Raw genomic sequence first — 24,940 nt, 5'->3', positions numbered from 1 at the left:
AGCCTGCATTTGGATCGGACTTCCTTTACTCTTGTGCAAAAAAGTGTGCAGTATACTGCTGCATCCATTTTCAATAAGCTACCACCCGAATTCAAAAATTTTAGTAGTAGTTCACTCGTTTTCAAATCGAAACTGAAGAGTTTCCTCATGGGGAGGAGGAGTTCCTTAAAAAATTAAGCTGATTCTTGTTGTATTGTTGAATGCGTTTACTTAAACTTATTGACTGAATTTTTCGGGCTCATAAGCATTTTTTTGTATTATATTGATACGTTCCATGACCTTGGAGATTTGCGCTTCAATTTGGTCCTACGGAACTTGACGCGTAAATAAAATAAAAAAATTCTGCCGAACATATCCTGTGAATATGAATGAGTCGTTCAGTTTCTTTCTGAACTTGAGTGTATAAACAATAATGTGTCGAAATGACTTTCTAACACTAGAACTTCAGCTTGCGTTATTTACTTCTGCTACGCAGATAGCTTAGAAGCTGCAAAATTTCGTCAAATTTCCATAGGATGGCATTTATGAGAGTTGTATTTTGTCTGTTCAGTACGTTCGTATTCACTCGAGAATGCGATTTGTTACACAACTGCGTGTATTATTTAATCACCACGTTTCGAGACACACTTATCGTAGCATCCAATCATCGACAATACCACGTGCACCGCGACGTGAGCTTTATCTTAACGGTCTAGTATCTCTGCCGCGTCGTGTTGGTGCAAGTTAGCAGCAATGATGCAACGCTGCGCACGTCAAGGTCGCACCTGTTACAAAACGTTGGCGAAGACTCAGCAGCCGGCAGTCAGTGGCCGGGACACTAGCAGTGCGAGGATTGAGCAACTGTACCCGACCTACACGTGCTCACACCTCGTACGTAGCCAACGCCCACGGAAAAGCTTCCTTAGTTACTGAGGTCAGTGAACGCCTTACATAACGCGTATTGCTTTATAGGAACAAATAACAAGCAAAGAGCTAAGGCTTAAATGGTTAGAAGCCCTTGAAGATACTCAACATTTACCACACTACTAGTACGTGAATTCATTTCGATCAAACTCTGCTTGGCACCGCCTCTCTTCTAAGTTTCGACTTATTAGTCACCTTGTAAAAACAGTACCACCAACCTGTTCCATTTATACATTCACAGCTGTTTTGCATTTTTTGCGTATTTGTACCGAACTGTCTTGTTTTAATCTATATTCATACTACTATATAAAGATAAGACGCTCTTTAAATTTTTATTCCAAATCTTTTTCTTTATGAATATTCTGCAGATCACACGTGTCTCGTAGATGGTTCATTGAACCACCTTCAGAATAATTCTCTATTACTCCATCCTCGAACAGCGTGCAGAAAACGCGCTATATCTTTCCGTGCGAGCATAGAGTAAATATCTCTGGAGTGAGCATTGTGTTCTGCGCATGTTGTCAACATTGAACCAGGATTGTCACGTGTTTTCGGGACTTCACTGTGCGTGTGTGCTTTCTGCAGCGTTTGAAGTTTATAATATCAAGAGCTTTTGTTGTATTTCACCGTTTGTTGATAGTGTAATAGCGATGGTAAATTACTGTTGTTGCTACGGATGCAAAGAAAAATATGTGAAAGGAGGGATAGTAAATTTTCATGGGTACATACAATGTAGCTCTAATTGTAGTTATCATATTAGTAAGAGACACTGTATATATTTAAAAATTTCGAGACACATTATAATTAAGGCTTGATTCTGTAGACCTATTTTCCTACGATTTTATGACTATATAATCGATATTACGGCTCGTACGAAAGATTACAAACAATCACTTCCTCTCGTAAATTTGCTAGTGGAACAGGAAAGGGAATGGTTAGTTGTTTCCGCAAATACTATCCTTCATACATTTTTCAGTGACTTGGCGATTATGTGTATAGATTACTCAGTCTACTATTTATTTAATAAACTGGGAGCAAGTACGTAAAATGCGTTAAACAATTACTTCAAAGTGTCACCAGTAAGAAAAATTGTGCTTTAATTCGCAAAAACGAGAAAATAAAGAAATAGCAGAAAGAAAGCCGAATTAGCAGGGATATAATCGCTAATGTGTGGCAAATTCGGTGTTTTTCGGAGACTTGCAAAAATACTAGCGTACTGTCAAGTCGTTTTGCAAGACCATCACCGCAAAAATGTACGTCAGGCTCCGCAATACTATAAAGTGCCGTATCATACCGAAAACTACAAAAAATCGAGTGTATCTGAACTGTGACACCTTCCGCAAGGAAGCAGAATGTAATATCACTTGCCCTTAAAAGTTACGTAGCTGGTTTATTCCCGGTATCAAATGGATACTGTTAAAATGTCTGCGCAACATATATAAATAATCCACGGCACGTACGAAAAGAATCCGTCTGTACTAGGGATGTAGTGACATTCGAAATATACAGAGCGCTATACGGACACACACACGACGTCCCGAGAACACGTGACCAGGCCGGCGATGTATGTTGACAACACAAAATTGTTCTGCGCATGTGAATGCTCACTCCAGAGATATTTACTCTATGCGTGCGAGCTCTGTTTTCCCGTATTTTATTATGATGATCTTTTCTCCCTACGTAGGTCGGCGTCAAAATATTTTCACATTCGGGGGAGAAAGTTAGTGATCGGAATTTCGTGAGAAGATTCCGCCCCAACGAGATACGCCTTTGTTTTAGTTGTGTTCATCGTATACCATGTCCGTGACACTGTCTCCCATATTTCGCGATAATGCAAAACGTGCTGCTCTTTGTTGAACTTTCCCGATTTACTCTGTTAATCCTATGTGGTAAGGATCTCGGAACGCCCATCAGTACTCCAAAAGAGGACGCACAAGCGTAGTGTAGGCAGTCTCCTTAGTAGATGTGTTACACTTTCAGAAGTGTCCTGCCAGTAAAACAAGTCTTTGGTTTGCCTTCTCCTCAACATTTTCTACGTGTTCCTTCCAATTTAAATTGTTCGTAATTAAAATTCTTAGGTGTTTAGTTCAATTTACGGCCTTTGGATTATACTGATTTTTCGTGTAACCGAAGTTTAAAGGATTCCTTTTAGCACTGTTGTGGATGACCTCACACTTTTCATTATTCATGGTCAACTGCCATTTTTCGCACCATTCAGATAACTTTTCTAAATCGTTTAGCAATTTGCTTTGATCTTCTGATTTTACTAGACGATAAACCACAGCATCATCAGCAAACAACATAAGACGGCTGCCCAGATTGTCTTCTCAATCGCTTACATAGAAAAGGAACAACAGAATAACTCGAAAAGTTCTTGACCGACTTACTTTATATATTTACATGATGCTCTCATAAACATTCGAATCTACATAGGCTGTAAATTTTATATTTATGAGGTGAAAATGTTGTCAAAACTCTCGAAATGTTCTTGACCGCCGGCCAATGTGGTCGAGCGGTTCTAGGCGCTTCAGTCTGAAACCGCGCGACCGCTACGGTCGCAGGTTCGAATCCTGCCTCTGGCATGGATGTGTATGATGTCCTTAGGTTAGTTAGGTTTAAGTAGTTCTAAGTTCTAGGGGACTGATGACCTCAGATGTTAAGTCCCATAGCGCTCAGAGCCATTTTTGTTTTTTGTTTTTTTTTGTTCTTGACTGATTTACATCAAATTTTTATACGATACTCTAATACACGTTTCGAAGGACATAGGCTACATACTTTTTAAATATGTATAAATTATAAATACAATAACTAAAGGGGAAAGGTTGTTTCCAGGTGTCTCGGGAAGTTCTTGACGTATTTACTTCAAATTTTTATCCGATACTCCCTGAACGTTCAGGAAGATATATACGAAATTTCTTCTTACTATATACACACTCGAAATATATACACATAATATACAAAGGGGACGCACTGTTAGCAAAAAATTTCCAAAAGTTCTTGGACAGACAAAGGCCACGTATTTTTAATGTGTGTGGTAAGAGTATTAATAGCTACAGTAATCTGTAAAGGGTAAACTGTTAGCAGACATTTCGAGAAGCTCTTGACTCTTTTAGTTCAGCTTTTTACACAATACCCTAGTAAAAATTTCCACGGACTAGGGATATGTATTTTCTGTAAACAACAATGTTCCGGTTTTGTGTTAGTACTGTTTGCAACAAAGAAAATGCTGTGCTGCAAAATATGACGTTTCGCTCTCTTTTTTGCAGTCAGTGTTAACTACGATAGCAAGGCATATAAACCAGTAGACAAATTGTTTCCCCCATAAATGTTTTTTCTCCTTACTTAAAATTTTAAACAAAAATTGTACGCGTAACCATGTGCGGTTTTGTTTTCTACTTTGGGATCGGTTTTAATAAAAAGAAGTCATAAGTCTGTAAACTCTTCTTCCCTACGTACGACCTTGCAGTTTTAATTGTAAACCTCTCTGTGTCTGGCAAAGCCTTTCTTGCAGCATCTGACACTGCAGTTGGGTGCACCCATCTGCAGGTGGTCGCTCATGTCGGCACCAATGATGTGTGTCGCTATGGATCGGAGGAACATCCCCGCTATTCTCTCGAGTTTACTGAACAAACGCCTGTGAAAGGTGTCTCCCGTCTTTGGATGTTTACTATCTTCCTTATTAGTTCTCCCTGGTAACTAAGTGTCCCAGACTATCAACACTAAAGAACCTCGGAAACGAGTGTTTTTTGAGCTACTTATTTCTTATTTTGCTTGTGAATTACTTTTGCGTATGATTTTTGCAATCTGTCAGCTGCCTTTCCTGCAACAACTTTTATACGATCGTCTGTCTTCTCTCTGGATGCATGCACCTAAGAAATAGACTTTTGGCACGTGATAGTGCTAAAAAGTGAGGAATGCTTTTGCTGTACTACTGTTACTTGTCACCTTTGTACCTACCAAAATACTAAGTGAATTTCATCCTCTTTCTATCACATTCGGAAGTCCTTGGACTGAGCAGAATTATAATGACTGACACTTGTTGCGATTAAGTGTTTTGTATGTGTACATAAATGGCTGGGAATTGTGAAAAAATGAAAGGCCAAAGTTGGCCAGCATATTGTAAAGCCACCTCGAGCTGAAACAGAAATCCAAGGTGAGTTTTTAAAGGTGGCGTTAGTGTGTTTGTCCTGCTCTTTCACCTTGTACCAAGGATATTTCGTATGTAAGAGCTAACTGTTGCACAATGGTTGCCCGGGATACTGCCCGCATTGAGGCTGATCCCTCACCTGTGGTAGAGTGGGAGGTCGTCTCAAGGTGTGGCAGGGGGCGAAAGACATTGCGGAGGGCTGAACGGAAGGCCTCTCCAGTTTGTCTGACGAACCGGTTTCAGGCTCTGTCTCAGGCTGATACCGATCTTCGGCCTGACATGGCTGCTTGCCCTGTTCCAGAGGTTGCCCCTCAGTCTGCAAGATCTGGGCGGTCGCAGAGGGTGGGCTTACTGGTAGTTGGGAGCTCCAACGTCAGGCGCGTAATGGGGCCCCTTAGGGATATGGCTGTAAGAGTGGGGAAGAAAACCAATGTGCACTCCGTGTGCATACCGGGGGTAGTCATTCCAGATGTGGAAAGGGTACTTCCGGATGCCATGAAGGGTACAGGGTGCACCCATCTGCAGGTGGTCGCTCATGTCGGCACCAATGATGTGTGTCGCTATGGATCGGAGGAAATCCTCTCTGGCTTCCGGCGGCTATCTGATTTGGTGAAGACTGCCAGTCTCGCTAGAGGGATGAAAGCAGAGCTCACCATCTGCAGCATCGTCGACAGGACTGACTGCGGACCTTTGGTACAGAGCCGAGTGGAGGGTCTGAATCAGAGGCGAGACGGTTCTGCGACCGTGTGGGCTCCAGATTCCTCGACTTGCGCCATAGGGTGGTGGGGTTTCGGGTTCCGCTGGATAGGTCAGGAGTCCACTACACGCAACAAGCGGCTACACGGGTAGCAGGGGCTGTGTGGCGTGAGCTGGGCGGTTTTTTAGGTTAGATGGCCTTGGGCAAGTACAGAAAGGGCAACAGCCTCAACGGGTGCGCGGCAAAGTCAAGACATGCGGGGACCAAGCAGCAATCGGTATTGTAATTGTAAACTGTCGAAGCTGCGTTGGTAAAGTACCGGAACTTCAAGCACTGATAGAAAGCACCGAAGCTGAAATCGTTATAGGTACAGAAAGCTGGCTGAAGCCAGAGATAACTTCTGCCGAAATTTTTACAAAGGTACAGACGGTGTTTAGAAAGGATAGATTGCATGCAACCGGTGGTGGAGTGTTCGTCGCTGTTAGTAGTAGTTTATCCTGTAGTGAAATAGAAGTGGATAGTTCCTGTGAATTATTATGGGTGGAAGTTACACTCAACAACCGAGCTAGGTTAATAATTGGCTCCTTTTACCGACCCCCCGACTCAGCAGCATTAGTGGCAGAACAACTGAGAGAAAATTTGGAATATATTTCACATAAATTTTCTCAGCATGTTATAGTCTTAGGTGGAGATTTCAATTTACCAGATATAGACTGGGACACTCAGATGTTTAGGACGGGTGGTAAGGACAGAGCATCGAGTGACATTATACTGAGTGCAATATCCGAAAATTACCTCGAGCAATTAAACAGAGAACCGACTCTTGGAGATAACATCTTGGACCTACTGATAACAAACAGACCTGAACTTTTCGACTCTGTAAGTGCAGAACAGGGAATCAGTGATCATAAGGCCGTTGCAGCATCCCTGAATATGGAAGTTAATAGAAATATAAAAAAAGGGAGGAAGGTTTATCTGTTTAGCAAGAGTAATAGAAGGCAGATTTCAGACTACCTAACAGATCAAAACGAAAATTTCTGTTCCGACACTGACAATGTTGAGTGTTTATGGAAAAAGTTCAGGGCAATCGTAAAATGCGTTTTAGACAGGTACGTGCCAAGTAAAACTGTGAGGGACGGGAAAAACCCACCGTGGTACAACAACAAAGTTGGGAAACTACTGCGAAAGCAAAGAGTGCTTCACTCGAAGTTTAAACGCAGCCAAAACCTCTCAGACAAACAGAAGCTAAACGATGTCAAAGTTAGCGTAAGGAGGGCTATGCGTGAAGCGTTCAGTGAATTCGAAAGTAAAATTCTATGTACCGACTTGACAGAAAATCCTAGGAAGTTCTGGTCTTACGTTAAATCAGTAAGTGGCTCGAAACAACGTATCCAGACACTCCGGGATGATGATGGCATTGAAACAGAGGATGACACGCGTAAAGCTGAAATACTAAACACCTTTTTCCAAAGCTGTTTCACAGAGGAAGACCGCACTGCAGTTCCTTCTCTAAATCCTCGCACAAACGAAAAAAAGGCTGACATCGAAACAACTGTCCAAGGAATAGAAAAGCAACTGGAATCACTCAACAGAGGAAAGTCCACTGGACCTGACAGGATACCAATTCGATTCCACACAGAGTACGCGAAAGAACTTGCCCCCCTTCTAACAGCCGTGTACCGCAAGTCTCTAGAGGAAGGTTCCAAATGATTGGAAAAGAGCACAGGTAGTCCCAGTCTTCAAGAAGGGTCGTCGAGCAGATGCGCAAAACTATAGACCTATATCTCTGACGTCGATCTGTTGTAGAATTTTAGAACATGTTTTTTGCTCGAGTATCATGTCGTTTTTGGAAACACAGAATCTACTATGTAGGAATCAACATGGATTCCGGAAACAGCGATCGTGTGGGACCCAACTCGCTTTATTTAAACAAAGTAAGAGCCTACGGAATATCAGACCAGCTGTGCGGCTGGATTGAAGAGTTTTTAGCAAACAGAACACAGCACGTTGTTATCAATGGAGAGACGTCTACAGACGTTAAAGTAACCTCTGGCGTGCCACAGGGGAGTGTTATGGGACCATTGCTTTTCACTATATATATAAATTACCTAGTAGATAGTGTCGGAAGTTCCATGCGGCTTTTCGCGGATGATGCTGTAGTATACAGAGAAGTTGCAGCATTAGAAAATTGTAGCGAAATGCAGGAAGATCTGCAGTGGATAGGCACTTGGTGCAGGGAGTGGCAACTGACCCTTAACATAGACAAATGTAATGTATTGCGAATACATAGAAAGAAGGATCCTTTATTGTATGATTATATGATAGCAGAACAAACACTGGTAGCAGTTACTTCTGTAAAATATCTGGGAGTATGCGTGCGGAACGATTTGAAGTGGAATGATCATATAAAATTAATTGTTGGTAAGGCAGGTCCAGGTTGAGATTCATTGGGAGAGTCCTTGGAAAATGTAGTCCATCAACAAAGGAGGTGGCTTACAAAACACTCGTTCGACCTATACTTGAGTATTGCTCATCAGTGTGGGATCAGTATCAGATCGGGTTGACGGAGGAGATAGAAATGATCCAAAGAAGAGCGGCGCGTTTCGTCACAGGGTTATTTGGTAACGTGATAGCGTTACGGAGATGTTTAACAAACTCAAGTGGAAGACTCTGCAAAAGAGGCGCTCTGCACCGCGGTGTAGCTTGCTCGCCAGGTTTCGAGAGGGTGCGTTTCTGGATGAGGTATCGAATATATTGCTTCCCCCTACTTATACCTCCCGAGGAGATCACGAATGTAAAATTAGAGAGATTAGAGCGCGCACGGAGGCTTTCAGACAGTCGTTCTTCCCGCGAACCATACGCGACTGGAACAGGAAAGGGAGGTAATGACAGTGGCACGTAAAGTGTCCTCCGCCACACACCGTTGGATGGCTTGCGGAGTATAAATGTAGATGTAGATGTAGAATAACAGTGCTTAATCATAACTGAGCCGCTGAATGCCAAATCGTTTGAAGGTCCATGAATTTTCATTTAATATTACGCTAGTTTCTATCGTCAGTTTGAAATTGCTATCGAATTAGTGAACATGCAGCGACCAATGAAAGTTTGCCCTTTATTAAACGTTCCAAATAGTTTTCTGGAACAGATTATTGAGGCTTAAGACTGCAGCAGTAGTGGGTGGGGGGAGATGGGGGGGGGGGGGGGTGGCCGTCTGTACATTGTGGTGAAGTTCAACGATCTAAGTAGCTGTATAATGCTCATTTATTTAACAGATGGAGCTTACTCCTGGAACTGCACTTACATGGATGACATATAAACAGTAATATGGTATGCTTCCACACAACCAAACGGTGATGACGTACAATTTGTCCCAAAGTATTGGGTGAATTAAGGGCCGTATCATGGACGCGAAATTGCCCACACACAAAGATTCAAACTCCCCGAGTAATCGAGAGTAAATTTCGCCACTTTGCATTAACAACTGGTCAATCTTCAAAGGCGGTTCGTCACTCACAGCAAAAATAATCTTGAAAGTTAACTGGGCACACGATACATAAAGTGAATTAAGGCCAATTAAGGACCAAGTTCGCTACCATCTGAATCTACGTTAAATGGAACTGCGATCCAAGTCGTCCGTGCCCCGGTAGCGCCCGGTCAAAATCCTAACTTCCTCTCTTGCGCGTACAGAGGACGAAAAAACTTGGTAGGGATGCACTGACCAATCAGCAAGACGATTTGGCCCGAGGTTCCATGCGTTTCCTGCTATCAGAGAAAAACTGAATGTTGCGACAGACTTTTGTCACAGGAGAGGACTTCAAATATTACGTTCAACTGTCTTTCCAGTATGCTACAGCAAAATTAAACTAAGAATTCCACCTGAATTAACCCAGTTGCAGGCGTTTGTAATTACACCCACATTCATTCAAAACGATCGACCATCCATGTTTAGGACAGATGGGGTACATGTTGTGCTGACTAGTAATATCAATAAAATGAGTATTAAACACACTCAAATTAGGTACCCAGCGTGATCTTCCACCTTACATGAGAAATAGGAACAAACGCAGACACAGAGAATATACCCCGCGAACATGTTAAAGCAAAACCGCAATATTATATGAGAAGTGAACTGATTGACGACTTTCAGTATCAATCCTAGTACAGGGTGTTAAAAAGTCTTTCCGCAGTGCCGTATGATTGTTAGCCGCGCGTGCCGTATGCCCCATTCAACATACCGAAATGAAACTCAGTGCAATACAAGTTACTAATTTATTGAATATTCATTTTTACTTACAGATTTTCACATTAAATGTTGAAAGTGTCCCTACTGTTGTTGAATACACAATTCAATACGTCTAATCATGTTTCCAAACACAAGCTGCAAAATTTCTTCTGTAACAGAAGCAGTGAAAGTGGATATTGCAGTTTTCAATTCATCGATGGATTTTGGACGTTTTTATAGACAGTTGCTTTTGCAGCACCCCAGAAGAAAAAGTCAGGTGGTGTTAGGTCAGGCGATCGTGGAGGCCGAAGTCCCTTTGAAATTATGCGATCACCAAAAACATCAGCAAGCAGTGACATTGAAACGCGAGCTGTATGCGCGGTTACACCATCTTGACGAAAATAACCATTCAGTATTTCACTTAACCCAAGTTCTCCGATGAATGGGTACAGAAAATCACTGCTTATCGTTGTGCGTTTATTGTTTCGTTGGAAAAACCCAGGCAGGCGAATAATCATACGGCACTGCGGAGAGACTTTTTGAACACCCCGTATGTATGTCACGACCTCTGGTTCAAGTAGTTGCGAGTTTACCTCGTGTTGGCGGACTTCGGCTTCACTTTTATCGCCTTTCCCATTGATTTTATGAAATGTTAAAGCAACGTATGTTAAGAGTCATTATATCATATTTCCCTTCAAGAGCCATCGAATGTAATTCAAAAAATACTTATGTGATGAGTGTGTTCTCGGCTGATTGGATGGGATCGTTGGGTTAATGCCCGTTAACCGTGTCGAGAAAGTAGCCAATTATGTCTGCAACAGGAAAAGAATTCACATCCAGCGCTATGTAAATATAGTCTGCCAGATTTGTAACTGCTCTTCACAGGAGAAGTTCACCCGCACATTTACCACATTCATTTGTTAAACGTTTATCTGTGAATGTAGACAAGTTTTACTTCAATAGTTGTCAAGCGCTGTTAAAAACAAATTAGTTACGCAAGTAACTCAAAAAGATAATGTGACTAATAATAATACAGCAAAATAATGTCAAATTCTGTTGAGAATAACATATGAAAGCAATCAACAAAAATATTTGTTTACAGAATGAAATTTTCACTTTTTGTTCCTTTCCCCATTACCACTCATCCAAAACCTCATATCGATATTTCGAACATTTTATGAAGCGTTGCAGGCTTTCAAGGTACGTGTATCAGTCTATCCCAATATAGATAACTAATAACATTCCTCTTTACCTTACCAATAAATTTTAATAAAGTTTTACAATTTTTAATCCTAGGCATACTTTGGTTCCCCATGTCCTATAGATAAATTTGTTTTTCAACACTGTCATGATTGTACTCTTAAAGTTAACATGTAGTCTGAAGTTCCTCCACACCAATAGTCTGTTATTAATTTCTTCAAAATTAATCTCCGGCATGCTATTATCTTTCACGACAATATTGAGCTGCTGTCAGCTGTTACATATGGCATCCACATTAATAACGTAGCAGTAACACTGTGGAGGATGGTGCGTTTATTGTTTCGTTGAAACTTTCACGCTCGTATCATAGTTAGATGTATACAGTATGACACACCAAGCTGAAAACAGAACTGATAATCAGCACTGCTGGATTTTCGCTTCACTGGGCTGTGACATTCGATGCGCCGCAGCAACAAATCAACCCTCTCCAAAGCCTGATGTTCTGATCAGATCAATGATAAATTTCAGAACTGCACCATCCTGTGATAATAGCGAAACACATGCACAATTTTCTACAAAAACACTATACGTCCACAGACAGAAGCCTGGCAAACACCAGTGACCTAACCGAAAAATAAAGTCTATGAATATACGCAACACAGCAATACTACTGTCATTTGACATCACATCAATGTACATTCACCTATCAAACGAAGGAACAATCGCAATAATTGAAAGGCAACTGAGAGAAACATTATCCCAGAAACACAGGCTCAAAGTGTCTCAACTATATTCGAAGTAATTGCAGAGCTAAATTATTTGAAATTTAAAGATGAATTCTGCATCCTACAGAAAGGACTCGCGAAGAGATTAGTCCTGCGTGGCTCGATGGCCAGCATCTTCCTCAACCACCTTGAAAACAAAATTCTTGATGAAATAATAAAACCTAAATAGTACAAAGTACTGTACACGTGCCACTACGTTAGTGACATAATTAGCATGATAGATGAAACACATGGCGCTGTGGTACAGTTACATAAAGATATCAGTACTGTCCACTTCATCCTTGAAAGCGAAGCAGAGAAAACAAAACATTTCCTCGACATCACATAAAAAATAAAAAGCCGTATTTTTAAAAAAACCTCCACAATAATTCACAACATGTCAGACCACTCAACAGCCCACAAATAGGCCAGACTCAGATACTTCCTTGACAGCTGAACAGAATTCCAGTGGACATACATAGCTACACACAAGAACTAAACATAATCACACAGTTCACCATAGAAAATGGGTACAAGGTAAACACAGTAAAACAAAGCAAAACAGAACATACGCAAGAGGAAGAAACGCAAAGAATAGGAACAGTAAGAAATTGTAAGGCGAGGAACAACTTTTTTCTGATTTGATCGGGATGCACTTAAAAGGAAAATCGCGTTGTTCAAATCTCTAAGCTCACCAACGTTAAAGAAAATGCGAGGTTTCAAGGATTCACTGTAGCCTCTTAAGTATTACAACAATAGTATCGTAACGTTTTGAGGACACTGCCAATGTAACATTTGCCTTTCAGTTGTTTGCGAGACAGTTTGGCGTTTCAGTTGAAAGCGCCCCTGGGCACGTGCTGAAGTAACTAATTGATGTGCGAGGTAAGTCCATCTTTGAAGACAAATCCCGTTAACATAAAAACTGAACAGGACGTCTACATTGCTTTCCTCGGGCAGAATTTGCACGTCTCCGTAATGAGGTTACAAAAGTGTTGCTATTGTGTATTTCGACCAACATACGCGCGCTTGTGTGTGTGTGTGGGGGGGGGGGGGGGAGACGTTTTTTTCGATTATGAAACTAAATGAGAGATGATTATGTGGCAGCTGAGTGCGGAAATCTGTGAAATTGTCCGCGCCTGTCCGCATGCCGACAGTTTGTACAAGATAAAAATTATATATCTTCAACTACATATATACTCCGTAAGTCACGGTACACTGCATGGCAGAGGGTACCATGTACCTACCACTCCCAGCCATTTCCTATCTTGTCCCACTCACAAATAGAGCGAGGGAAAAACGACTATTTATACGCCGCGTGAGCCCTAATTTGTCGTGCCTTACCTTCGTAGTCCTTACGCGCGATTTGTGATGACGGCAGTAGAATCGTTCGGCAGTCATCCTCAAATGCTGGTTCCCTAAATTTTTTTCAATCCCTCCAGGGATTCCCATTTGAGTTCCCGCAGTATCTCCGTAACAGTTCCGTGTTGTTCGAACCTACCGGTAACAAATCTAGCAGCCCGCCTCTGAATTGCTTCGATATCTTCCATCAATCTGACCAGTTACGGATTTCAAGCACTCGAGTAGCTCTCAAGAATAGGTCGCACCGCCATCCTATATGCGGCCTCCTTTACTGGTGAACCACTTTCCTAAAATTCCCCTTCTCTACCACAGCTTTCACATACAAATTCCACCTCATATCGCTTTGGAATGTTACGCCCAGATATTTAAACGACATGACTGCGTTAAGCAGCGCACTAGAAATTAGAAATACTGTACCCGAACATCATAAGTTTGATCTTCCTACTCATCCGCATTAACTTACGTTCATCCACATTTAGTGTTAGCTGCCATTCATCACACCAACAGAAAATTTTGTCTAAGTCGTCTTATCTTCCTACAGTCACCAACTTTGACACTTTACTGTACACCACAGTACCATCAGCGAACAACTGCAGATTGCTGCCCATCTCGTCCGCCAAATCATTGATGTATGTAGAAAACAACAGCGTTGCTATCTCACTTCCCTGGGGCACTCCTGACGATATCCCTGTCTTTGATGAACACTCGCCGTCAAGGATAACATACTTTGTTCTATTATTTAAGAAGTCTTCGTACCCCTGACATATCTGTGAACTTATTCCATATGCTTGTACCTACGTTAACAGCCAGCAATGCAGCACTGTGTCAAATGCTTTCTGGAAACCTAGAAATGTCGAATCTGCCTGTTTCCCTTAATTCATAGTTAGCAGTATAGCCGGCCGGAGTGGCCGAGCGGTTCTAGGCGCTTCAGTCTGAAACCGCGCGATCGCTACGGTCGCAGGTTCGAATCCTGCCTCAGGCATGGATGTGTGTGTAATGTCCTTAGGTCAGTTACGTTTAAGTAGTTAAAGTTCTACGGGACTGATGATCTCAGCTGTTAAGTCCCATAGTGCTCAGAGCCATTTGAGCCAAGTTAGCAGTATATCATGTGAGAAGAGGACAAGCTGAGTTTCACAAGAGCGATGCTTCGTGCACATAAGCTTCTCAGTCTCAAGAAAGTTTAGTGTGTTCGAACTGAGCGTATGTTCGAACTTTCTGCACCAAACGGAAGTTTGCAGGTGCGTTCTTCTACCCTTCTTGTTTACTGGAGTCACCTGCGCCTTTTTTCATTTCCTTGGGACTTTGTGCTCGGCGAGAGTTTCACTATAAATGCAAGCGACATAAGGATCCAATGCCGTAGAGTACTCTTCGTAAAATCAAACTGGGATTCCATCTTCAGTGCGCCAAAAATAATTGAGTAGTAGTGAAAACTTGTTCTTTTCAATATATGTTGTTGAGAAATGTGAAACATGAAACGTTGTCAAACGAAGGGAGATTGCACCACCATTTAAAGTCGGCGCGTTCGCCTGTTCGCAATTTACCCCTCTTCACGCTCAGATAATGTGACTTGGCAGTGCGGGAAAAGTGCCAGAACGGCTGAGCGCTACGGCACACGTGCCAGGGAAAGGTCTGCGAGCCGAATTCTTGGCCATCCGTACATTTTCCCACTTTTAAAATAGTTTATATCAGCGAGAGAAAGTATAGACGACGGTAGGAAGAAAATTGTGGCAGTCGCTGGCTGTTTGAGCCTTTGTTGAGTGTAGTAACTCTTAACAACTGTTAAATAATGGATGTAACATAGCTATGGGCCGGGTAATAGCCAACAATAATGAACGTAGTACAAGCAACAATTTATTGGTGGGCAACTCATCCGCCCTTCGTTTACGCTTCTTTCAAGCGGTCTTACACCTTATTGAGATTATTTGAGAAATTATTAAAAGTATTTTAATTTCGTCTTTGCAACAACAAGAAAATGTGCATTTTTTCAGCACATGCGTTTCGTTTTATTGAAGTAAAGCATCATCAGTGGTCCGTAATGAAACGCATTTCCAATCTGGCTTGCTTTCAGCATCTAAAAACAGGTCGTTAGAAAATATGTTGATGTCACGTACGAAATGTTATGTCCGATTTTCACTCACATCTGGAAATGCTGTCTGTGCACGTGTGTGTGTTATTCTCTCGTTTGACATTGTTGTTAATGTAGTAACAATTTTGTCCACAATTGGAATACTGTCCAGAAATGCTTCAGCCATCTCTTTGTACTACATACTTTTTTACATTGTTGTGTGTTAATTCAGACAAACAACGTACTTCGTGGTACAATTGTACAAGTTTTTCGATGTGGCCATTGGTCCACCCCCTTTCTACACTCTTATCAACTAGAGCTTGCTGTAACCTGAAAACCAGTCTTTCATCAGTGGTGAATTTCGAATATCACCTACATTTCTCTTGTTTCCATGTCAAAATTTGCATCTTCTGTCAGAACAATGCGGTGTTTACGCAATGCCACCTTCCCAACAATCCAATCAAGTTGCAGATGCGACAGCATCCTGGAACAGTGGTTTATTTAACGAGGAACTCAGAACAAATCGGTTCAAAAGCTTATGAAAAAGCAGATTCTCGGTGTAAATATAAACGTGTAATTTCTTCATTTACAGTATCTTGCTGCAAGGCCACACCAATTTCTCATTTCACCAACTATCGATGACTTACATAATTACGTAATTTTATCGCAAAAGTCTGCAGTTACTCACATTTTGCGATAAGTAACGAAGTTTGACCTGTTCGCCATGTGGAAAAACACTCTTCTCTTTCTGCGCTGTCGTTTGACAAAATCTCGTTTCGACATTTCAAACCGTTCCTGAGATACAGGTGGTGTTAAGAGTATATCATTCCCGCTTTATTGCTGGCACGCGCGATCGCAAATGAGTGCGATGCATACAAATCAATTTGCTCGATATCAGCGATAGACAGACTCCTCCTCTCAAGTCTAAATAAAAGTTCAATACGTTAGCTAAATTTCATGTGCAGCAATGTGTGGTCTAACATGCACCCAACGCAAATTCAAGTGACGTCTATTTTTCATTGCAAACTTTATGAATTTTACCCAGTATGTTTCTTGTATACAAAGTATCATAATAACTATGATCATTAGCGAAATGATACGCCCTTAATTATGAAGCTAACATATAAAGCTATAACTAATGAAAAAAAATATTTTTTTACCAAATATTTTCTTTATTCTTTGGGAAAGATTACGGGGTAGCCAACGTGATACGACAGTATATAGCCAGCTATACTGCCTTCCTTCCACCATTCCTGTCCCCCCGGCAATGCGGGAGCAAATCATGACTCCTGCCTTTCCCGACAGCCATTGCGAGGATTGTCCAATTGTTGTGGACAAACACTACACAGCCGAGTCCTTCATACTACAGAGCGCATATACAGGGTATTTCAGAAGTGATAGTCAATAATTCACACATGGAAAGTGCAGGCCAACAGTAACCAAGCGGCTCCAGTAAACATGGGTCCGAAAATCAAACGTTGCCGACGTATCGCATTAATTCGAGTTGGGAACCGCTGTAAACGCATCTGGATACCGCTGTAGTTACGTTCGTGTCTCAAGGTTTAGGATCGACTATCTGTGCTTGGCAACTACTTCGCTTTCCCCCTCTGTGCACTGTGCCGTCCTCGCAATTAGTTACGAACATGAAGGCACCTTGTCAGAGGTACACCAGTTAAGAGTACGCTGACATGCACGTTGTTGTTGTGGTCTTCAGTCCTGAGACTGGTTTGATGCAGCTCTCCATGCTACTATATGCTGTGCAAGCTTCTTCATCTCCCAGTACCTACTGCAGCCTACATCCTTCTGAATTTGCTTAGTGTATTCATCTCTTGGTCTCCCTCTACGATTTTTACCCTCCACGCTGCCCTCCAATGCTAAATTTGTGATCCCTTCATGCCTCAGAACATGTCCTACCAACCGATCCCTTCTTTTTGTCAAGTTGTGTCACAAACTCCTCTTCTCCCCAATTCTATTCAATACCTCCTCATTAGTTATGTGATCTACCCATCTAATCTTCAGTATTCTTCTGTAGCACCACATTTCAAAAGCTTCTATTCTCTTCTTGTCCAAACTATTTATCATCCATGTTTCACTTCCATACATGGCTACACTCCATACAAATACTTTCAGAAATGACTTACTGACATTTAAATCTATACTCGATGTTGACAAATTTCTCTTCTTCAGAAACGCTTTCCTTGCCATTGCCAGTCTACATTTTATATCCTCTCTACTTCGACCATCATCAGTTATTTTGCTCCCCAAATAGCAAAACTCCTTTACTGCACGTAAAGTGTGGCAAAGCGAACGGCAGTGGCCTTGAGGCTGCACGATTGTATGAAGGAGCTTTACCTCTCTGCAGGCAGCCCGACAGGCGTACATTTAGCCAGTTACATCAGCGCCTTAGAGAAACCGTTAGTTTGGCACACCATGTACGAGAAGACCGAGCCAGATCCGTAACTCCAGATGTTGAGGAAAGGGTGTCACGCATTGTACACGATCTTCCGAGTACATCAAAGAGGAGGATTGCTACTCAAGAGCGTGTTTTGAGTCATAGCAGTGTGTGGCAGATTTTACATCGGCAGTACTCTACCCACATCATCTCCAGCGAGTGCAATCCCTCAACAATGCGGACTTCCCTCCTAGAGAGACTTTCAGCCAATGGGTGCAACAACAGTGCACCCTGAATCCCCTGTTTGTAAGCAGTACACTGTCCACTGATGAGTCTGGATTAACTCGTGACTGTATTTGTAACTACCGTAATTGTGACATTTGGCTCGATGTCAATCCTAATGCAACATAAGTATCACGATATCAACAGCGTTATTCGTTGGACGTCTGGGTAGAACTGTTCGGAGACCGCATAACTGGACCACACTTCCTACCACAGAGACTAACCGGACAGCAGTTCATGCGGTTTGTGGCACTGTACTTCCAGATGTACGTGATGATGTCCCATTGAACCAGCGCCTGAACATGTGGTTCATGCATGACGGTGCTCCAGCACATGTTCATTTACGAGTGCGCCGGCTTTTAACTCGGACGTATGGTCAACACTGGATACATAGAGGACGGTCTCCAAGCTCTCCGGATTTAAATCCCACGGATATCTGCTTGTGGGGTCATGTCAAAAGCATGGTCTACGCTAGCGAAGCCAACTCTCTTGAGGAATTACGCTTGCGGATTGAAGCAGCCTTCCAGCATTCACAGAATTCTCCATGACTGCCTGAGAGGATTCGCATTTCAGAGACGAGTTCAGTGTTGCATTCAGACGCATGGACAACATTTCGAACACTTCAAAGTTTAGAGATGTCATGTTTTCCTAGACACATGAGCCTCAACAGAAAATGTGGTGTACCTCAACAAAGGTTGATCTGTGGGCCCATGTTGGAGATTTTTTGCTGCTTTTGGCCTGTTTTTTCCGTGTGTGAATTATTGACGATCACTTGTGAAACACCCTGTATAGACACTATGGTGGCTGCGCGCCTCTGCAGGTGAGCACGGGCAGTCGAGTGAGCTGTGTCCACCCCTCCACCCCGTCAGATATATGTTGGTGCTACATACGTACAAGCAGGTAACGCCGTAGCGTATTACCTGCAGCACTTGCGTTTACACTATGACACAGATTTCAACTGCAGCATTCGGAGCATAGTTCATTGTCGCTTGTGCACTGTAATCTTCCAGTTCTCGTTTAAGTGGGTAATAAATTCCACATCTTTTAACTTTCTTCACGTTTTATATTATACTAAACAGGGCGCAGGGCCTACACTGATCGAGGAAAACATCGTGATTATGCTCCACTGTGGGAGCAACGGTGTCTACTCTTTAGGAGTATTGTTGCACGCTTTGAGACTCTTACCAGAAACGATTGATGGAGGACGCTGAAGAAAAATTCAAAGAAAGGCAGTTAATTTAGTATTATCCCAAAATAATGGAGGGAATGTCATGGATACCATGCGCGACTTGGGACTGCAAATATTCTCGCACATAGACACGAATACCGGCAGTGGATTTTTAACTGAACATAAATACAAGCTCCGGAACGCTAATATTTGGACCTAATCGTCAGATGTAGCCGTAATTTTCGAGTCAATGAGTTGTTATAATGTCGTTACATCTTACAGTAAATAACACCAGAGTGTTTCGTAGTGTGTGGCAGAGACTGCATTATCCTGCGTCCCTGCCCGAATCATGTGGAAAGAATGATTGCTGGTAAAGCTCAGTATTAGTTTGTGTAGCTTATGTGCAACTTTCTCGCATCCACTATACGAACCCTTGACAAAACGCACCCCCCTCCTGCATCTTCTGGTAATTTAACACGGTTCCAGATGATTACTTCCAGGTATTCTTTTTGCGATTACTCCAATTTCCAGCGATAATGTAACCGTACAGTTCTGGATTTTTCGACACACTAATATACATTAAATGCAGCTTACTTACATCCATTGTCAAGCCTCAGGCTCCAACCAACCATCAATCCTGCATAGGTTTTCCTGCAGTTACCAAGTCTAACTACAAAGCGGCCTCCTCCCACACAGGGAACGTGGACTAATAGCTGAAATGTCCCCAGACCAGGAAGTCATTACAAAACGCATTCTGTGTAGTGATTTTGCCATTCTATCCCAACAATTCTGAACCTAGTGACTCCAAATCATTATCCCACCTAACATCTAACGTGAAGGGTTCAACTACTTTTTTTTACCCAAGAGATAAAACTCGCCTTGACATGTGTACCCTGTGTCTAGTAAAAATTTAGGTTTCTTACCGTTTGTAACAGCTGCTAAACAACACTCCGCCTCTCTACACGTTCTTGCAGAATTGAAACTTACTGGGAACCTCCTATTGCGATACCTGACAAATGCCTTTGTTTCCTGTGCCAAATGCAACTTTGTTATCTGCAATAATTGGCCATGCACCCAGGAACCCTGTCTTGGGTAAGCCACTACATCAGCTATAAATGACAGTACATCCCTTGTTTACTTTCCCAAAGAGGGTGTAGCCACACTGGTGGCAGCTGAAGACAACAAAGGAGCAGGCAACCTGGATAAGGCCCTCTCCCCTCTCATAACCCATTTTATTCCTCTCCCGTAGCTGCCAATCAACTCTGTGACCCGTCTTTAACTGTGTTTTCTGCTGCTCGATGGCTATGTCACAAGTAATCGGTGACGTAATGCCATTGTATCAGTAGTGCCAACATGTGATGCATGCATGTGATATTACTGTGTTTGTACTCGAAATATTACACATTTTGGCAAATAACGACGTAAACAATTTTATATTGACACAAGACCGAATTACTGGCTGGAAAAATAATATTACACAAATTTCTATACAAATAAAGTGGCTCCACATGTGTACTATTCTATAACATAACCCCAAGGTGTTCGAACCAATGTTTTCTACTGCAGGCGGAGTATTTCGGTACAACTGTTTTGCTGCAGCATAGCTATGTATGGTGTAAACTGCCAAAGGTCTATCTGCTTATCTGTAACGAAGAATACTATAGGAAATCCTGCAAGAATCTTTTATACAAATTGATTTTTACACAAAATCTGAACGAGCAAGGTGGCGCAGTGGTTAGAACACTGGAGTCTCCTTCGCTAGGACGAAGGTTCAGTCCCGTGTCCGGTCATCCTGGTTCAGGTTTTCCGTGATTTCCCTAAATCGCTTCAGGCAAATGCCGGGATGGTTCCTTTGAAAGGGCACGACCGATTACCTTCCCTAATCCGATGAGACCGATGACTTCGCTGTTTGGTCTCCTCCCCCAAATCAACACAACCCAACCAACACAAAATCTTTGCTGCAACCAACTTGGTTGGCCTTAGTCTCTGGCTTAAGGTACACATAACTTATGCAAATATTTTATCCTGTGAAGTCTATTACAATTTTATGTTGACGAGAACCTGTACCTGTGGGCATTTACGAGAGAACATTCATTCTGATGTACGATATATGTAACCTGGCTGCTATCTAAAGCCATCGCTTGCGATAATTCTTGTTTTGTCAGTTTTGTTTGACAAGAGCCGCTCGGCTTCATTTAATCTAATGAACCATAATGTGATGTAACAAGGCCTACTGCTTCTGAAGATATTTTATCATATATCTAAAACTAGGTCAAGGGCTACTAACTTTTATTTGCAACTAGTTGCCTAAATTTTCAGCCTCTTTTTCTCTAGTTCTAAATTAAGAGCCGTCATTTCAAGAGCTAAATTTTTCTTCCATTTTTTTCTATAGCTTTAAATTAGTAGCAGCCATTTCATTTCTCATCTTTAAAGCTTGAGTTGCTAACCTTTCTCTCCCGTTTCGTGTCCATTCCGCAGACGAAACTGTTGCTTATATTTCTGCTAACTGTTTAAATTAACGGCTGTCACAACTAACAGTTACTATACAGGGCAGTGTGACTATTAAGTGTACACCGTGTGATGTTACAAAATAAAAGTGATGTTGTTATTCGATGGAAAGTTGGAAATTGAGATTTAGCTTACTGTTTTATCAATCACAATTGGCGTAAGAATCATGGATTGACCATTGTCATAAAATATTGCATTATGAGATGTGATAAGTTTTTACTTGCAGTTTCGCGTGGCTTGAGGCAGTCACAACTAGCGTGCCATGGATTAAGAAATCGCATTATCGTCTGTCTAATTACTTCATGATCGTAGATACGATCATACCCGGTTATGAAGTTATTGTTATGACAAAACAATTTCCTAAGGGACCAGAAAGTTCTTAAGGGCGCAAAAACAACTGTAACATCACACAAAAGGAAATTCAATATTAAAGCTGATGCAAGAAGACGATAAAACAGTTTTCTTTTTATCAATGTAACACACACATTGGACTGCTGATCTCCGTGTCTGTAATCTTAGCAAAATGTATAATTAAAATGAAAATAATACTGAGGAGATGGTAGGAATGAGCACTGCTAAATGATTCAGTATTCCCAGAACAAATATTTATTATAAACTAAAACATATATCGTATCTTAAGCTTAGTACTACAATGACGGTAGATTTTTATGTCCGTATCATGTCCACTGAGCACTCTTTTATATGGCCATTGTCTTCTTTGAGTCGCTCGTGCGTCGTCACGGTAAGTTATAACAGTTCTTTACACTTCACTCAAACTTAGACATAACACATTTTTATACATTTAGTTAAAAAAATTAGATCAGACTGCCACAAATCTGCGTCCGTCTTACTTGAGAAAAACAGTACAAGTCTTTTTTAGCGCTCAAGGCTTCATTTGTTCTCCAGCGAACAAAATAGTGAAGGATCGCATATCTATCCGTATTTTTCTGTTTGCCGCCCAAAGACGACGAATTACATTATTTAGAAAATTCCACCGTCGCCATGCAACGCCTCATTATACATTAATCATTATTTACAAACAAGTATTTGCCTTCTGGCTGAAAGTATTAACTACTCGTATTTGCTGTTTTAATGAAGTCAAAAATAGCGAATATCACATTGCCTCCCATGAGGAGAGAGGGAATGCCGAAGGATTACCTCGATCTGCATGTCCTCATGAGATATTCGTGATTTTTGGTGTGACATTTACATAATGTTACTGGCGTACTATGTACATAAATTGAAATTACATTTATAAACATATATCAGATATTTATCATTTTTCAAAATACAGTTTTTCATTCTTTGTTCATCAGTCACTTCATTCCGTAATACCAAGATTAACATTTATGTGCATATTTAAGTTTGGTCCATATTTGCTTATAACAATAAGTGAACGTTAATTTCGCACTTCAGGGGATAGAATTCAGAAATTACTTTCTCTTACAGTGAGTGCTTATTTTCACTAAACTAGAGTGGACAATGTTCGAGCATCCGTTGACTCATTGTAGTTCAATTACAGTTTAATAACGTAGCACTACACTTCGTGATGCTTTCACTTTCTGTGTTAGCTGTCTACGGCGTTCATCATGCCGTACATCTGTCCTTTCCACTGTGGTGCCAGGAATTCAAGTGGCTTCCCGGGTTTTTATTTACAATATGAAACAGAAGAAGTGGAAAATTATTAGTATAACTTACAACCTATTGGATACATTTGTTAAGGATCGGGACTGGTCTGGAGTTTCGGGTCTTCCTATAGTGCACATTCATGTTCTTTGTCCATCAAGAGACAGGATTATAATTCATTTTAGCAGTGTTCAGGAGTGCTGGTATTAATGGCTTTAAGGTCTGAGTAATCGAACAATCTACTTCTTACTCATCTTAACTTCAACTCAAGAAAATTGCTTAATTTACGTATGAAAATGTAGTCACACAAGTAGTATGTACGATGGAAGTCATGGCGGTTAGCAGTTTAAAGTTTGGATTGTTTCGTCACCCACACGTCAGCCACTCACAGCGGCTGCACAGTGTTGCGTGAGCTCCAATACTCAGTATCCGTTCGCGCTCAGGCTGTAACAGAGCTGCTGGTCGTCGATTGCTCCTTTTTTTTTTTGAACTTAGTAACACGCGAGTGCATCGATACACACACCTCGCGCGCGTATATCAACGATCATGAAGTAATTAGAAAGGCGATAATGCGATTTTTTAATCCATGGCACGCTAGTTGTGACTGCTTCAAGCCACGCGAAACTGCAAGTAAAAACTAATCACGTCTCATAATGCAATATTTTATGACAATGGTCAATCCATGATTCTTAGGCCAATTGTGATTGATAAAACAGAAAGCTAAATCTCAATTTCCAACTTTCCATTGAATAACAACATCACTTTTATTTTGTAACATCACACTTGGCGCCCGAACAGGGACATGACCAAAAATTAGTTCAAATTCTTGGAAAATTTTCTGTGTGCTTGTGTTAATAAATGTTCTGTCGTTTCATGTACACATCATCTCTCTGTGAGTAAGACAGAAAATACGCTGGTCGATAACGCCGTTTAATTATCGAGAGAAAGGAAAAGAAAAGAGACGCGAATTTGCTGAGACAACCTACTGCAAACCAAGCCATCAAAAAGTAAGTCAGAATTTTGCATACGCAGTGTAGTGCTTCAGTAGCAACGTTGCTTTTTCAAGTCGATCCACATCCTTTCTATCTCCTTCCCGCTATAGAAAATCTGCTTTATTTTATCTTTCAAAGTAAAATTCTTCGTAGTCTGATAATAGAAATTATTTCTCCCCATTGTTAGTATAGCTGTATTATATTTTCAACATGGTGGATAGTGTGTGCAATTTGCAGTGAAGAGCATCTTCATTCATTTGTCTGAAACGTTTAGGTTCCATCTTGTCTTCTCGCCAGATAGAATTTCATTTGTTGCTCACGCGAGAGCGGCGCTCTTAGCGGACTCACCACGTCACTGACAAACGACGAAAGCCTTGCGTAGCACGTGGTTTACTGACGAAAATGGCAGATAGTAAACAGAGACAGGTGACAACAGGAGACGGGAGTGAAGACGTTAATAGTATTCCATACCCTTTACGATCGCGAACGGTAGGTTCCCGTGTGGAAACTGAACTAACCATGTCTGTAACAGGGGAAAGTGACCCTAAAGTCCGAATTCTTCCCGCTGCAGCTACAAATGACCTCGGTGCGTTAATGGAAATGCTGAAACAACAG

General features: G+C 41.5%; 1 protein-coding gene across 1 annotated transcript in view; it reads left to right on the top strand.

The window, feature by feature from the left end:
* Positions 1 to 815: 815 nt before the first annotated feature.
* LOC124789421 (UDP-glucosyltransferase 2-like) overlaps positions 816 to 24,940 on the top strand; it is a 64,411-nt gene continuing 40,286 nt past the window's right edge. The window contains exon 1 of the mRNA XM_047256766.1: positions 816 to 913. The gene's annotated coding sequence lies outside the window, so the exon portion shown is untranslated. The remainder of the gene's footprint in view (positions 914 to 24,940) is intronic.

Source organism: Schistocerca piceifrons, chromosome 3, assembly GCF_021461385.2.
Source record: "Schistocerca piceifrons isolate TAMUIC-IGC-003096 chromosome 3, iqSchPice1.1, whole genome shotgun sequence".
NCBI classification, from domain to species: Eukaryota; Metazoa; Arthropoda; class Insecta; order Orthoptera; family Acrididae; genus Schistocerca; species Schistocerca piceifrons.
The sequence above is the reverse complement of the archived record's forward strand: the minus strand, read 5'-3'. Positions and strand labels throughout refer to the sequence as shown.